This window comes from Cyprinus carpio, chromosome B3 (genome assembly GCF_018340385.1).
Source record: "Cyprinus carpio isolate SPL01 chromosome B3, ASM1834038v1, whole genome shotgun sequence".
Lineage (NCBI taxonomy): Eukaryota > Metazoa > Chordata > Actinopteri > Cypriniformes > Cyprinidae > Cyprinus > Cyprinus carpio.
Genome location: NC_056599.1, coordinates 38,148,047 through 38,165,555, shown reverse-complemented (window position 1 = coordinate 38,165,555; position 17,509 = coordinate 38,148,047). Strand labels below are relative to the sequence as shown.

Here is a 17,509-nt window from a genome sequence, read left to right as displayed (position 1 = left end):
ATGGGCTGAGCACACGCGCCGCTGCAGCTTTCCCCTCCCTCCCTAGATATGGGCTGACCCATTCAGTGCGCTGCTAGTCTCCCTCCAGCCCACTAGCCATCCTCGCTCGCCTTAGCAATCCTCCATCCAACAATTCTCCTCACGGGGACCGAGTGACCGTGATTGGTAAACGCTTCATACATTACAGACGGTCGGGTGAAAACAGGCCCCTCTCCTTGGGATAAGCACACCTGGTTTCAAACAGTGCCCGTAGTCCGTGCCTCTGTTCCTTCAGCAGAGCAGTGGCAGAGAGGCGCCGGCATGTCGTGTGTGCACCGCCAGGTCTGAGACTAAACCAGCTGCGTCAAATCGGGATAGACTAATGGAATAAACTGAGTCTATTGGGGTTCCATACAGATGCGGCAGTCAACGCCGTGAGGGCAGCAGGGAGCAGGTCAGAGTTGCCAGTCGCCAGGTGAACTCAATTTCACTCAGTTCCTTAAATCTCTATTCTCCATACGTTCAAGTTAACGTCCAGAACTGCCAGTCCTGGCTCCCTCCCTCTGGTGGGCCATTCATCTCTATCTCATTTTCCGAACCGCTCCTGTGCCTGTCATCGCAACCTCCTAGGCCGCACTCGTCTTCACAAGACCTCCAGGCAAAGAACACGAAGTCGACACCAGAGTCCGGCTGAGCTGATGAAGATCCTCGAACCATAAGCACCTCACCCCAGGCACCGACCACCAAGATAGACGCCCGTGAGCGCCCCAGCGCATGCTGGTGCAGTCAGGTGCCAGTGGGTCCTGGTCATATACATGCCCTGGCCGGAATTACCGCAAGCCCGACCAGCTACCGCGGACCAACGCATCAGACTATCTGTAGTCCGAGGTGCCCAGCCCTAATCTCTTGTCTTACCACATGGAGATTCTGCTATCAGCCAGTCGGTGATGTGCTGACGTGCAGGCTCGGATGGGCGTCAGTACTTCGGAGATCAAACGGTCTAACAAAAAAAAAAAACATTGATGTCGTAGCTGATACATAACCAGGCTTAACCTGGTAAAAAAAAAAGGGAGGGGGGGAGACAGAGGAGCGCAGTACAACCCCCTGAGGGCGCAGGTGGGTCTGTGTGTGGTGAAGCAGAATGACACATAACTCATATTCCTTCACATGCTATTTTAATTGCGTGTCCGCTTGTTGAAGGGGCACTTGGAGTGCATAGCGAACCGCACATTGATTTATATAAGAGTATTTGACATTATCCGGTATGTGGTACCAGCGTAAGATAATTATACTCCGGTCAAGGCATATTTAACATTTCTTTGCTTGCATTTTGCGTTTCAGCCCGAATGAACATGCTACCATTCTAGGATTCATTAAGATAAATATGACCTTAAAACTGAAGCGTCATCCTTATCAAATTATAGTTCGAAGTCAACATGAAAGCTCTTGCATAAACATTTTACTTTCATAAGAGTCTGATGTGTTTTTAAATGTATCAGGATTATTCATACTGATCTATGGAGGGCAATGCTTTTACATGCTGTTTTACAGATATTTGACGCATGTATGCTCGCCCCCTCCCCCGCTCCCCTACCAACCACACGTTCCCCCCGCACAAAACCGTAAAAAGCAGACTCTGTTTTGTGATCTTGTTTTTTACAACTCCTCCATTTTCTTCGTAAAACTTTAATTATATCGACAAAATTGTTTTTAAAATGGCCCTTATCTCTTGTTCAAGAACAGTAAAACTTAAAGTCTAACCTATATAAGCAATGCACCTGAATGGGCCCACAACAGCGGTCCTGTGTTATTCATAATTACCTGCTGGCGGTATATGACATGGTCTGCGCACTTTCTACATGATATGGGGCTCGCAGTAGTCGTCTTTTACAACAGCACATGGAGCTATCTGATTTGTCGACTGCTTTTACTTGCTCCTTGAGCTGGAATAGGTAGCGTCTGAACGTAGGCAGTACGATCACATCTTCTGGTCATATATCATTTTCCGTTAATGGTTGACTTTTCTGCTTTTTTCTCATTAAGTTTAGATTATTATTATTTAATAAATTTTATAGTATTTTCGGTGTGGGGGGGTGACTGGCATTAGAATTACTTAACTTGTATGAATCAGTCCGAACTGTCCGTTTACAAGTAAAAATTAAAACTATACTTCATTTCATCTTCACCAATCACTAGAATTTCTGAGAATCTGTTTTTTTACTTGTAATAAAAATATATTATTATTGAGATGTTTTAGTAAAATAAAGTAGTAAATATATTTATATTTATTGCATAGTTTATTAATTACAATTATAACTGTTAATTTTGAGCAAAACATTGGGAACAAGGCGATTGATTGTTTTAAAAACTAGTGTTTTAGTGTTTTAGACGCAGTTTAGTGTTATACAAGCATTGCTGAATATTGGTCAAGGACCAAGTTTGAGGGATGTTGATTTCACAATACACCGGCATCCCCATAGAAAAATTAAAAGCATATGTTGTTGTGACTGTAATTGTGTTTAAGGTTCGACTTAGTTATATAACTATGAACTTTAAGTTTATATGTATAGTTAAAATTGAAACATGATACTTATTTTGCTTATTATTTCTATTATTCGACATTCTAGGGTATATGGCTCGGTTCATATCCTTGGTTTTCGATAATTCAGAGTAAGCATTCATAATTGCTGTAGATATGGCAGGGTAATTGGCAGGCACCTGAGTGGTGAAAGAGGTGGCTGTTATGAATTATTATATAATTCAGTCGACATCAAACCGAGAGCAGGCTCCCGCATTTCTTTCCGTTTTCGCCTGTGTGCCATTTTTCTCTCGCTGTCTTCTCTGTGTCCTTCATATGTGTTTGTGTGTGCGATGCTTCAGCATGGCGTGCTGAGAGGGCCTCGTCTGAGGTCAGGAGTGGGCACTGACTGTCCATGCACTTTTGTCTCTCCTCCTTCCTCCGCGACTCCTCCGCTTTATCATCTACAGTACTAGACCAACTTATGGCTTGAAGAGGGGGGCAATAACACTGTTGTTTTACCATTCTGATCATTTCCTTTTTTAATTCCTGTTGTTCAGGGCAGAACTTAACACACACTTGACCCACCACAGCATGCTTTTTCAGCTATTTCAATAATGGTAAATTTGGGGATAGTCTTAAAAATTAGACTTTCTCATATGGTCAGGCGTTGCTGGTCTGTCCGTTTATCGTTTTCTTTTAAATTTTGTTTCATTACATATGCTATTATATAGATATACTATTTAGATTAATAGCCTTGCAAGTTGAGTTATTTCCCTGACTTCCATTCAAAAAAGTAAAAACTTGTATAGCTTGGATATTATAATTCATTGCATTATCACACCAGGACAAGACTTATAACTATTGACGACAATGTTTCATTTCTTTTAATTTTGCTGATTATAGATGGACTGACATCTAAGTAAAATCGCTCCCAACATTCAGTATCTCCAGGAAAGTTCTAGAATCATTACTTGACGAACCATGATACCAAGAAGAAAGGATTTTTAGAAAAAATTCTTGGCGTCGAACTGAAAAGTCATGAACATGAAAAGTATGGAGGTCATGTACAGTCGACTCATAGCTTAGTTGGGGATGTTGGAGGCTACCTTTAGGCTGACTTACTTGCGCTAATTGCAGCGTGGCCTGGAAGTCAGAACCATCACGTCTGCTGGGTCACTGGAGCTCAGGTGTTATTGACGAGCCCACGGTTGGCTCTGATAGTGGGGCCTATCAGCCTCTTCTGGCATTTGTTGCGGTCTGGCAGAGTCTGCATCTTCTGCTCCTCTTTCAAGCAAATACCTCAGATGATTTTTTGGGTGGGTTAAGGTCAGCGCGCGGTTGCTGGCCCAATTAAGAAACAGGGGTCTACCATTGTCGGCAGTAAACCAGGGAGGTATGGGTTGCCGCGGTGCACCGATCGCCTTCAAGTACGGCGATTCTACGCCTCTCGGATATGAAAAACGTCACGATTCCATACAATTTATTAGTTATCGTATATCTCTTCAAAGAATTGACCTCGCTTCAATGATTTGAAAGAGAGGCTATTTGCATGTTGGTTGTGTTGGGCAACACACACGCTTTTGCTCCCATTTTCAGTGCCCCTCACGGACGTGACTTGTGTGTTGTTTCTCCTGCACGGCCACAACCAGCAAAAAATCTGCAGGCTGTGCCATGTGACACACACTACATAGCACAAAAAGGAATGGCTAGGCAGTGGTGAGAGTCACAAAGTGATACTGTCGACACGCCTTTCCTTGCACTACTGGTAGACAAAGCTGATGCGAGGACGTGACAATATGGAAGTACTTTTCAACGTTCAGAATCAAGATGATATAGTTATTGCTCTTATTTATGTTTTGCTGATGATAACTGAGGCTACTGCTGCAAAAATCTTATTCTTTCTTTTACTCGTGAATTTCATTGCTCTAAATTTATTGTTTATATTCTTGCTATTTTCATATGTTACATGCCAAATGTTTAATATATCTGTTGGTTCAGATTGTTCATACGGAGAGCAACCTAGACAGTACTAGGCATTGGTCCGGCGATAGGCGTCAGGCCATTCGGAGATGGATTTATTTAAGCAGGATAATAACAAACAAGAGGAGAATAAAATGTGTCCAAAGTAGGGGAGTAGTAGTCAAACCAACAGGGTGATTCTGGTGTCCTGCTGGCCATGCTGCGGGTTCGTGTGGGCTCAGGCTAGTGTTCTTCTGAATAGAAGGGTCCAGGTAAGGGCGGAGTCCGGGCAGTCTCATAGTCTCTGTGGGGCATGGAGTCCCTCAACGCAACCCGCCTGTTCTTCCCCGAGGACACCAGTGTGCCATGCACGGTACGAGTAGCCTGTTCTCAGCCATGTGAGAAGGTGCAACGATGGGGTGCGCTTAAACGTGGGCATGACGGGAAGGTGGGGGTGGGGGGAAGGATTATTGAGACTCTCCATTTCCTTCGAGTTCGTGCCCCATGTCATCACGCCGTGCCTATTCCGCTTTGATCCATCGCGGGTCGGGCCTTTTCCCTCATCAGCATACATGCCCAGAAGTCCTGTCAGGGGGGGGGACGGAAACAGGAGTCCTGGTAAAGGGGCTGCGATTTATGACAGGGTGCCGATAATAATTAGGAGGGTAGCAGGGCTGACTCGTCACAATATGTTCATTTATTAGTGTGTTATATGATTAGAATGGTGTCCCGGTTTTTAAAATAACGCACCCTAGCAATGCTATTGAGAGTGTAATTTGCCCCCTTTTCAGAAAAAGTATCAAAAAAGTATCGAAAATCGCAATTCTTTGACTTGGTATCGGTATCGAAAACAGTAATTTTGGTATCGTGACAACACTAAAACCAGGTACTGGTAGCTTTGGCACTGTGTGCAGGTGCCAAGTCCTGTTGGAAAATGAAATCTTGCATTCTCCATAAAGTGGGGTCAGCAGCAGAAGCATGAAGTGCTCTAAAACTTTCCTGGTATAACGGCTGTGTTGACCTTGGACCTCAGAAAACACAGTGGACCAACACCAGCGGATGACCGCAAACCATCACTGACTGTGGAAACTTTATACTGTACGTCTCCCCTCACCTCTCGTCATACCTAACGTGGATTGTGTGCGCTCTCGCTCTCTTCCTCCAGACTCTGGGACCCGTGATTTCCAAAGGAAATGCAAAATTTACTTTTCATCGAGAGAAAATGACCTTGGGACACTCAGATAGCAGTACCAAGTTCCCTGTCTTTAGCCCAGCCGGAAACGCTTCTAACGGCTGTCAGTTGTTCAAGAGGTGGCTTGACACTAGAATATTGGACATCTTGAAACCCATGTACTTGACCATACCGTTCAGGTTTTAGTGTCCTTGATTGGTTGTCTTGAAGCAACTGACACTCGCAAAGGTGCAGTGCCCATACTTGTGGAAATATCCGCATCAGACGCTTGTTTGAAAGTGTGGGTGATTTTTCACATATCCTTCCAGGGTGGCAGTGATCCTCTATTGGCTTGTACACTTTTGTCGACAGGCCACCTCTTTTCCTTTCCCATTCGCACTCGTTATAATGTGCTTGGAAAACAGAGCTCTGGGGAACAGCCACGCCCTATTTTGCAAATGACCATTTGTGTCGTAGCCTCCTTGTGGCAATCCATCAAATGGTCATCTTTTGGACAACTTTGCAAGGCAGCAGTCGTTCCCCATGAAGGTGTATAGCCTCCAGAACTAGAACTGAGAGAGACCATTTAAAGGCCTTTGCAGGCGGTGTTGAGTTTCCTGGCATATTGACATGATAGCATCACGCATTGCTGCAGATTTTTGTCGCTGGGCCACATCCATGATCCATCTCCCGTTCCACCACATCCCAAACTGCAACCAACACCCTTCCACGGTCAAGTCACTTAATCCCTTTTCTTCCCCATTCTGATCCGCACGGGTCGATTTTTAAGTTGATTTGATCTGTCAGCCAGGGCGTCCGTTCGCTCCGGGTCGTGCCACATTTCGAGCTGCCCTAAATGCATTTGGAGGCTGTCTTGTTCTGGCGGCCATGTGATTGGCTGATTAGCAATGTGTGGGACCACTCAATTGAACATATGGTGTGCCGTGCCTAATCAAGTGGCCGCCTGTGAGTGTGTGTGGGTGTTGTGCTGTGTGTGTTGTGTGTGTCATATATCATTATATATGAGATAGAGATATATACATATATATATATAATATATAATCGATAGATATATGTGATATATTGTATTAATTGTTTATGGGTGGTGTGAGTTGGAGGCACGGACTGTCTCTTTGTGTTTTTGTGTGACCAATGATAGACTAGAGTTTCTGTTTTAGATGAAACAGTATTATTTTTACAATGCTATTTGGGGGCACAGAAACTGCACACTGTTGCCTTTTATGTAGGACTCCAATCCGAGCCTCAGACCTTGGCCTCAGTTTCTATCTCTGGGTGTCAGTTCACTTCTAGTCTGGTATCATTACAGCTGTGTGTGCAGTGTATGCGTGTTCATTTGGAAGACGTAATTTCTTTACAAGACTACAAAAACTCAATATGTTAGTTCACCAATAACAGAAGATTCTTTTCAGGAGTTTCTGAGTCTTTTCTAGAGATTCAAAAGCAAGTAATTGTCTGTAGCTTTTTTACAGGTGTCTGTCTCTCTCAGATTCAATAATAGCCTTTTGTCAGAAGCTCATCATTTATCTCAAGGGCATTATGATGCGGTGCTTATAAGCGTTTTGATTTGTCCTGGGTGTGGTTTATGTGTTTGTGAAATCCCTCTCTGTCTTGTAAGTGAGGCGGACATCTCGCTGTGGCCGTGGCGAGGCAGAGAGAGATGAAATGGTTGGACATGTTCAGAAACTGGGACAAAGGGGTATCTCGACGCTTTCAAAAGGTCTGTTTCTTACTTAAAGGGTCACAGAAAGGCATTCCTGACTAGGTTATAGAAAATACTGTGCCTATGTATTGTTTATAGTTGCTGAGTTTGTTTTCTTTCTGATGCAGGTGAAAATGCGCTGCAGGAAAGGAATCCCCTCCTCACTGAGGGCTAAAGCCGGCAGCTGCTCTCCAACAGCCAGGAGCTTCCTCGAGTCCAATCCCCGAAAGTTTGATGTACGGTCAGCTTTGACGTCTTCTGTGAAAACAGTCATGGTGCTAAATTCAACCACTCCCCAAAGTTCATATGCTGTTGCTGTTAAGACCGCTAACAACACTTTGTTAAATTGTCAAGAAAAATAGGCATACAATCTTGAGCCCTGTCTTACTTTTTAAATGTTCTCAGCATGTCTTGTTAATCTCAGTTGATCTGCTCAACACACTCTTCTTTTCTTATTTTACACTTTTTTTCACTATTCTACTTTTTCTTGTCTCTCAGGAGTTGGAGCAAGAGCAGGGAATTCCGAAGTGGTTGGACATCATAGAGAAGGACTTGCACAGGCAGTTCCCATTCCACGGAGATGTTTTTGCTGCTCGGGGAGGACATGGGTAAATACAGATGAGGGTTTTATCAATGGGAAGGGTGATGTAAGGCTTTTCTTTAGAGCATTACGCAATCTAGGAAACTGAAGGAGGGGATTTTTTCCTCCCTTTGTTTTTATAGACTGTTTTCACAATATAAATGTGCATATTGATACCAGATTGAACTTCCCCTCGCCCTTACTCCACCTCTGCTTCTCATTTTTATCTATTATATGTTGGGGATTATATCTATACCAAATATCCTAAGCAGGTAATGTCTCACCCATGGTTTCAAATAGTATATTTAAAAAATTCGTAATAAAAATATATAATAACTATTATTGTAATGCAGTTCTTATTGTCCGATCTTTCATTAATTAGTTCCATCGTTATTTTACCTAATGTGTGTTGTGTGTGTTATGTGGTGTGTGTGTGTGTTGTGTGTGTGTGGTGTGTGTGTGTGTGTTCAGGCAGCAGGACCTGTACCGTATACTGAAGGCCTACACAATCTCAATCGGCCAGATGAGGGCTAACTGTCAGGCTCAGGCACCAGTGGCAGCAGTGCTGCTCATGCACATGCCTGCTGAGGTAAGACAGAGTTGAACAAAGCTAAAAAGATGTCTATGTTGCTCTTCCGCTAGGCTGTTTTTCTTTAAAAAAAGACAACAGGTGAAAAAAAATGTGACTTAGGAATATCACCGGATATGAAGAAGCTATCACCAACTTCACTGTCATTTTCTTCTAGCAAGCCTTCTGGTGTCTGGTGCAAATCTGTGAGAAATACTTGCCTGGCTACTACAGCGCTGGGTTGGTGAGTACTCCAACTCAAAGAGGGACTATTACAAGGACCGAGCGGAGAGAGTTTTAAACTCCTCCTTTCTTCTCTTCTTCTGTCCCTCAGGAAGCGATCCCAGCTGGACGGAGAGATTTTTTTTCTCTCTTCTGAGGAGAGTTTGTCCCATGGCTTAACCGTCACCTGAGAAATTTTAAGAGATCGACCCCATCTTGTACATGACAGAGTGGTTTATGTGCATTTTCTCCCGTACCCTGCCTTGGTCTTGTGTCCTGCGTGTCTTGGGACATAGTTCTTCTGTGAAGGTCAGTCATATACATTATGACAAAATACAATAGTTCTGTTTGTGCTTAAATTCAACACAATCTTTTTTAATTTCTTAATATACTGTTATTCTAAAGTTTAGAGGTTGGTGAGATTTATCAATGGTTATGAAAGAAATCTCTTATGCTTACCAAGGCTGTGTTTTATTTTGATATGAAGAATACTGTGAAATTTTTATTACAATTTTTAAAATAACTTTTATATTTGAATGTGTTGTGAAATTAATTTATTAAAATAATTAGTTCCTGTGATCCAAAGCTGAATTTTCAGGAGTAAGTACTTCAGCCTTCAGTGTCACCGGGATCCTGCAGAAATCACTCTAATATGCTGATTTTCTGCACAATAAAACATTTTATTATTTATATATTATTATTATTATTATCAATCTTGAAAACAGTTTGTGCTGCTTAATTTTTTTGAAACAAGATTTTTTCAAAGATTCTATGAAAAATAAAGAGAAGATATTTCAGAACCGAATTGAAATGGAATTTTAAATGTTTATGGGTTTTTTTTTGGTCAGAGATGAAGATTGTGTTCAGGGTGGGTCTGGTGCTCCTCAAGCAGATGTTGGGGTCTGTGGATAAGCTCCGTGAGCTGCAGGGCATGTATGAGACCATGGAGCAACTGAGAAACATTCCTCCTGAAAATATCAGGGAGGAAGTTCTGTGCAAGAGGTACGCACACAATCGCTTTTTACGACGAGAGAACACGCAATTAGACCATGTGCCAGTATTATTATTGTGGGCACTTAAAATACAGTGAATAATTATTTTAATACAAATTGTTCTGAATTTTTGAATGCATTTTAGAGTATTTTGTCCCACCAACTGGTCACAATGCACATTACACATTACACAATAAACAATTTACATTAGGGCTTCATTAGTTAACATTAGTTCATTCATTAGTTAACAAACTGCCAATGAAAAATTCTTCTAAACATTTTGTTAATCTTAGGTAATTCCAACATTTAATAACGCGTTTTTAAAATCAAAAGTTGCAACTGTGTTATTTAATGAAGAGTTGTAGAGTTGTAGCCTATTTTTTTTTAACAAAGATAATGTAGCTATTGCTCATTCAGAATGTTAATGCATTAACTAAAGGTTAACTAATGAGATCTTATTGTAAAGTGATACCTATTTTTTAGTCTTTATAATTCTTTTGCACTTTAATCAGTGTAAAATTTTTAATTTTATAATTGTTCTGTGTATTGCTTTATTGTATTCAAATGTTCAGTTGTTTTTGTTATTTGAAAACATTTGTTAAACCTGTAATACTATATTTCAGTATACCCTGGATAATACGGCCAGAATACCGTGATAAAAGCATTAGCAATTAATCGCAACATGAGATTTAATACTGGCATATCCCTACATGCAATCGGAAGTACCAGAGTTTGCCAGATCCATTCTCACACTCACTCTCTGCTCTGTTTTCAGGTGGCTCGCTGTCTGTGACGGAGGCCCTCATCGAGAGGGATGCGGTATTCAGGTGCGTAAGTGGCGGGAATCTCGTGGAGTGTTGACTCACCAACCGGGACGGCGTTTGCACCACGGCACAAGGGCCATCTTTGAGCAGAAAACACCGGGGCTGCTGCGATCAGCTCTGGCGGCAGCCTGTCTTTTCCTGGGCAGTCACATCCCTCCCCCTGGACCCTTACGTGTGTCATCAAGCCTCCTGTCCACTTCCTGGCCTTAGAAAGTCCAAGACTCCGATTCCACCACATAATAAGAAGGGCTCCATTTCTGGCAGCTTTGGTCAGGATATCGTCCCACTGCAGCCCCTTGGGGGCGGCACCAGTGCAGTGGCCTCAAAACCTCCTGTGCCATCTGCCTCTAATGCTGGAGCCGGTGGACGTCCCCCAGCGCCGCATGGGCCCAGTCCACTAGCTACAACATCATCTACTACCACGCCACCGGCTCCAACTGCACACGCATCCAACGCGCAGATGCTCCAGCCGTCGCCTAAAGTCGTCTCTGAACACACCACCACCCCCCACATCCCATCGCCCACCGCAAACAACGCCCCATTACCCACCTTTGCCCCGAAAACCACAAAAACGGCAGTGGAGGAGGAAGATGGAAAAAAGAAAAGAAAAACCAAGGACGACAAGAAACGAGAGAAAGAGGAGGAGAAGCAAAAATCACGGGAGAAGAAAGAGAAGGAGAAAGCAGAGAAAGAACGGCTGAAGAAGGAGAAGGAGAAAGCAGAGAAAGAGAAGAAAAGGAGAAGGGGGGAAAGAAAAAAGACAAAGGGGGAGGAGGAGAGACTGAGGAGGAGAACGGAGCTGCAGCAGCAAAAGATTTGGCCTAATTCCTGCCCTGTCATTCCTTTAGCAAGAATAAAAGCATGAGAATAGTGGAAAAAAGAGGACAAGGCTAATGACTGGGTGAAAAGAGAGAGAGAGAGAGAGCGAGGGAGAGCGAATCGCCTGGAATGTCCATTTCATCTCAAGTACTGATTTCACAAGGATAACTGGATCACTGCATCTGCCCCACGACTCTCATCATCTCGTCTGCAATGTGCTTTCACTCAATGCCGAAACAGGAAGCAGTTATTACTCGGCCTTTTGTTTTTGTTGTTTTGAAGGTGGATATCTGATTGATTGAGATCAGCTATATAATTAGTAGTCAATTCTAGTATACTGGGTGCCATGGGTGTACATAGACCTCTAGTGCCACCTGTGCCAGTCCGGCCCCACAATCCCCCTCTGTCCATCACCCGAGAGCGGTCTCAACCAGAATTCCTGAATAAAACTGTTCTGTGATGAGGAAAGCGCGGCGGTGACGAGTAATAACTTATCTGTGAGTGCTCTGGAGGACCTATTTATTCATTGTAATGTTGATTGTTAGTGTGTGTTTGTGTTCTTGGATGTCTGTGCCTTGGCAGTGTAGTGAATCGTGTCACAGTCTCGTGCGGCAGACCGGTCTCGTCTTTCTTCTCTCTTCTCAGTCTCTCAAAGGAGCTCGTCTTTACAGGCGCGCTCACGTAAGAGGAACTGATAAGTGTTGTGGGAGTGGAGGAGCTAAACTGAACTGAGGGGAAAGGTACGTTCTCCTTTAAAGCAGTGGAGAGAGACACTTTTAACTGTCTATTTAAAATAAAAAAGGTTTGAATATCCAATTTAACATAGTTACTAAAAGGAAATTAATCATAATGTTTATGATTAGTGTACCTGTTTTAATCTCCGCTCAAAGACTCAATCTGTCATTACATCAGCCTCACCAAAAATTCCCTTTTGACACCTAAGAGCTTATTTGATTTTTTTTCTCTTTCGAGCAAATTGCATCACATAAACGTTAAATTCTGCCAAGCGTGTCAGTCACTCAAGATATCTGTGGGCTTGATGTTGATATGGATGTAGAGTTCTGACTAGAATTTTAATACATTTCTGCACTGAGGCCTGTTGATTTTCACCACTAACCCTGATCGGTTTGTTAATGTAGGGCCCTCTCTAATCCAGCTCACATGACTCCTGAAGTCTGCGCCTTGTTGAACGGGAAGGGTTTGGTGCAGCACTATAGCATTAACCTTTGACCTTTGAAGCTCTTGGCTTCAGGCTGTAATGTTTTGATGTATAATCTATTAATTTAATCGGATGAGACCATAACTATCTATTACAGCTATTATTAGTCTCCTTTTGGATTAGATTTTTTATTTTTCTATGCAGGGGCCTGGTAGACTGGAATGGCATTGAGTTTGGTTTTAGGAGAGCGATGTATTTAATCAGCGGATTTATTTGTCTTTTTTTTTTTAAGCGCTGAAATTTATTTTTGCACATTTTTCTCCCAACATCCTGGAGAACAAAAACAAGCAGTTGTTATTTATTTTAGACATTGTATAACCACTAGCGTATCTAATATTACAGCAGTATTTGCGTTATGGGAGATAGTGATTTCATACTGATTATTATTTCATTCTAATCTTTTTTTATATTATTATTATTTTTATCCCAACGAAGGGGGAAGTGATCCCAAAGAGTTGAGAGAAGAGGAATGGATCTATAAAATGTGTGCTAGGCATTTATGTGTTAATTAAACATGTAAAATATAATCCTTAACACAACCTTCAACCAAACAGTGTTACTCTTGAAGTGAAGTGAACACTGGCGTATTGAACTCCATTGTAATCCACTGACCCCTCAGTATTATCAATTATTCTGATACATTCACCAGGTGACTGGACCATACTTACTAGACTCCTACTCGATATATAGTATTTTCTGTCAAGACTGAGGAGACCTGAAGTGGTTTCTAGGTTGCAATATGGTGGCCACATACTCCTGTGTTTACTGGACTTGTTCAGTCTCAACTGCAGGGGGGTCAAACCACCGCCTCACCGGTCAGTGGTGCCCATACTGACCTCAGTGGGCCTTGCTTCCTCTAAAGGCACTACTGTTCAAATGGAAAGCAAGCAAATTATGTCTATGCAAATTTTATGTTCCCAACTCTCTGCACAATGTAGATATTGACATTTATGGTGTGGCCACCGGGGCTCAAACTAACTTCACTGTTGACAGCAGCACTGGAACTGTTGAAGGAGGGGTCTTATTATCCTGAAGAATTGCTCTAAGTTCCAAGCACTAACCTAAACCTGGTTTTGCTCCTGTCGGGCCACTTCACTAAGCCATCTTGTCTGTATTGCCACCAAGGCAATGACGTGGACTAAATGCTTGGACCGCTGTGCTCTCAACCAAGTGGATGCAAAGGCCATCTAGTGTTTGGTTTTACTAACACACTTGAGACAGCTGGACTCTGTGTAAAGTAGTTTTGACTTTGTCTTATGGATTTCTGCATTGCTAAATATGACCCAAGGGAGTTTGTAGGATGGTTTGTAAAATTTAGCTTAAATCATTTTAATTTTCATTTTAAGGGTTTAGGTTATTTTTCCTCAGCCTGTCGTTTGTATGTCTCATGCTTGTTTATGTTTACTTAAACCAGTTACAGGTTTGAGGATGAAATAAGTGCATAGATGTGAGACCGTTTGTTCGAAAACTGTCAGAGGAGGACGGTCACAGTGATATTTAATAGTTACATTTGTATGAAATACTACATCGTAATAAGATTAAAAGCTTCTCGCCAGAGTGGTTTTTTTTTCGGTTTTATGTGATTAACAAAGTTATTTTACGTGTCTTGACACTATAGTTATACAATGAACTAACCTTTGGGTCCCTTGAGACAACCTGTTGATGTTTTGGTTACTTTCCGGGCCTACGTGATCTATGCCGGCCCTGTGCTTGAATACGTAACCCAAATTAGTCCTTTTTTTTGTTTCCCTTGGAGTATCTATGGTTTTTGGGGTGCGTTTTAACATGAAACTTTGTTAAATTCCTTCAGGAATGACACCCGGGGCCGCATTAATGCACGGGCTTTACCTGGGCTTAATATTGTCACCGCATTTTATTCTGTTACTTTTAAAATGACACTTTATTGCTCTTGGTTTGGCATTTATGTGGCGTTACATGTCCGGCACATAAGAGTGTCCATAAAACGCGCCCAAATAGGAATAGAAGAACTGAAAAATTACCAATAATAAAGTTAAATAAGAGAATAGGCAGATCACGGCACTGTAGGTCAGGCGAGCATAGCTAGAATAATAAACTCCTTTTTCATCTTTAACATGGTTTAGCTCGCGGGTTACTTATATCCCCCACACACGAGAGCTGTGGAATATAATCCATGTTGTAATGCTGCCATCTCGTGCTGGTGGTTTAGCGATGCGGTTCAGAAGTGTAATTAAACAGGCCTAAACGTCATACATATTAATGACTGAATAGTTTTTATAGCTTTATTTGTAATTAATACCCTAAAGTATTTGCACATGATTAGACTAAATTTTGATTACTCGATTGTCTGGGACAGGTCGTACTTTGCTGTCTGTAAAATAGATGTAAACAAGTAAAAGCACTCACTCTTTCATTTTTTTTTTCGAACCTATATTGTATTTTTTCTACTTTTTTATTTGCCTCGTTGTTTTTATTTTTAATAGGCTAACAAAGGTCAAATAACGAGCTTTATTTTGATTATTACTATGGTCATGAGTATTAATTTGAAATACTTGGAGGAAAAGATGCAATGGATGCATCATAATCAATCGAATCAAATCGGGAGGCACTGAAGATTCACCACTTGCGATTTGGCCAAAGGGGCTCAACTGTGGGTCAAATTTTTATTTTCCCTGCCCAACAACAACACACAAACAAGTTATACATTGTTTTTTTGCAATACCAAATTTATCGATATGCCTACCGGTTAAATGTGTTAATTGCAGATAATTGAGCAGTCACTAAATAAGAACAAAGGAAACCAATTATACAACAACATCACAATAGCTAAAAGAAATGAATAAATAGAAACAAAGAGTTAAAAAAAAGGTAACAAGAGTTAGTTTTTTGATTGTGTAGGTATTCAGATAGGCCTAAAGAAATTGAATAATCAAATGTAAATGTACTTTTGGAAGGTTTTTTTTTCACTCCCGGAGAGGAATGCATTCAATCGCTCTCCGGGCTGTTTGAGACGCGGCTCTGTGTGTCCTACGCTCAGAAAACAGTGAGGCCTTCGCGCCCGTCTGCTTGACTGCTTTAAACCCACTTGAATGTGTATATTTCGTGAAACAAATCCTCCTCGTCCCCCAAGCGTGCTGTCACGCTGGCATCGGGCATCCCGTACTGTCCAAGTGCCGGTGGCCTTAGTGTTAATTAAAAAGTACTAAAATACAATTGTGATGATTAACACTTAAAAATTAACTGTAGCAAACGTTACAAAAGTTTAAATCAATTAATGGTTATTTAGGTCTAGTTATTGCAATTAGCTGTCAAGAATAACTAATCGTGATTAGCAATATTTCACAATCTTCTATTTCCCGTTTGGTTAATGTTAATGATAAATATTTCATTATCATGAACGTAAATGAGTGCCTTGAATAATGGCCTGTGTAGAGTTGATTAGTGAAAATGTAAAATGACTTACCAGCAATGTCAACAAGCAGTTGAACATTTGTGACGGGCCTAACTCAAGTGCAGAACGTTTTTGTAAAGGTGTACTTTTACCTTCAATACTTTTAACCTTCCTCTGTTCTTTGATGTTAGTTCATAGTGCAATTTAACCAACATTAACACATGCAATTTAATGCTAACCACGTTTTTAATATAGATACTATGTAAAATATGTCCAGCTATGTGCATGTTTATTTCAGTGATAGTGGTGTATTTTGAAAGATTTTTTAAATGGACATACATGTTTGTTTTTTGTTAATGACATAGCTGCAACATAAAAGGCTGGACAACTTAAGCTTTTCAGTATTAATATAACATATATAAACATATATAAATATACACTAGACAGCGTAGTATGAGCAAAACAATTTTGGTTTTAGACCTGTAATATCTAACACCAACCTTGATTTTTAGATTGGGGCTAATAATTATTAATTTAAATAGCCTAGTTAATAAATGCAATAAAACAAGGTGTATTGGATGTTAAATCAGAAACTCACAGTTTTTAAACAACGCGCCGTCAGATTTGAACATTTTTCTCTATTAATAATTACTGGACTGATGTGGAAGCTATTGTGACGGAGCAATATTGCTATTATTTGCTGTTTGTAGTACCGTCACTGTCCCAGCAGAGAGCATGCTCTCAGTATGTTCTCATATACTGCTGGTCACCCTTGTGATTTACCGCATCACAGACCTGCAGTCTTAAACGTAATCTAACTTATAATTTCCATCTCTATGCTCTGCAATTACAGGAGAGACAGTTTCATTCCGCCCTATCACACACAGCCAGCAGACACAGCATTACAAAAAGATGTTTTTATTCACAGTTTGTGTCTTTTTATTGGTTACAGAAGAGTTTTCTGACAGAGCAAAGCAAGGCCCAATGCAGAAAGCAAAGGGGTAGATTTAAAAAAAAAAAACATGGACAGAGAAATAGTGAAGAGGAGGGGAGAGAGGGAGTGAAGAGGATATGTTTTTCTTTCAGTCCCCTGCTCTCCTCTCTTCCTTGGATGGTCTGTCTCTCTCACTCCCTCCATGATAAGCTTGGCCGCACTTTTAGGAGGCCTAACTCTCTCGTTACAAAACCCTAATTTTCTCTTTCGTTTTAGAGTCGACTCTCAGGGGAAAGAACAAGAATGATGACTGGTTCCGCTATTATAGAGTGAGATCACTCACATCTTGCCTCTTTTTCCCTCAGAAGAGCACTCTTCCACATTTATCTAGAGAGAGATTTCAGTCCAAAAGCTATAGATGCCTTCAGCCCTCAGATCAGCAGCAGAAGATGCAGCAACTTTCATGCAGGAGAGGTGGTCGTTGGGTAGTGAGTGAGAAGCAGAGAGAAAGAGAGAGAGTATGTGAAGATACAGTAATGATGTTTCATTTTATTGAAAACAATCCCATATCCCCACTTGACAGACCCGTGGTCATGAGCCTCGTCCACCCTCCCAGTTCAGCCTCAGCGAG

At 41.5% G+C, this 17,509-nt stretch overlaps 1 pseudogene; it reads left to right on the top strand.

The window, feature by feature from the left end:
* Positions 1 to 4,772: 4,772 nt before the first annotated feature.
* On the top strand, positions 4,773 to 12,814 carry LOC122136826 (annotated as a pseudogene).
* The last annotated feature ends 4,695 nt before the right edge of the window (positions 12,815 to 17,509 follow it).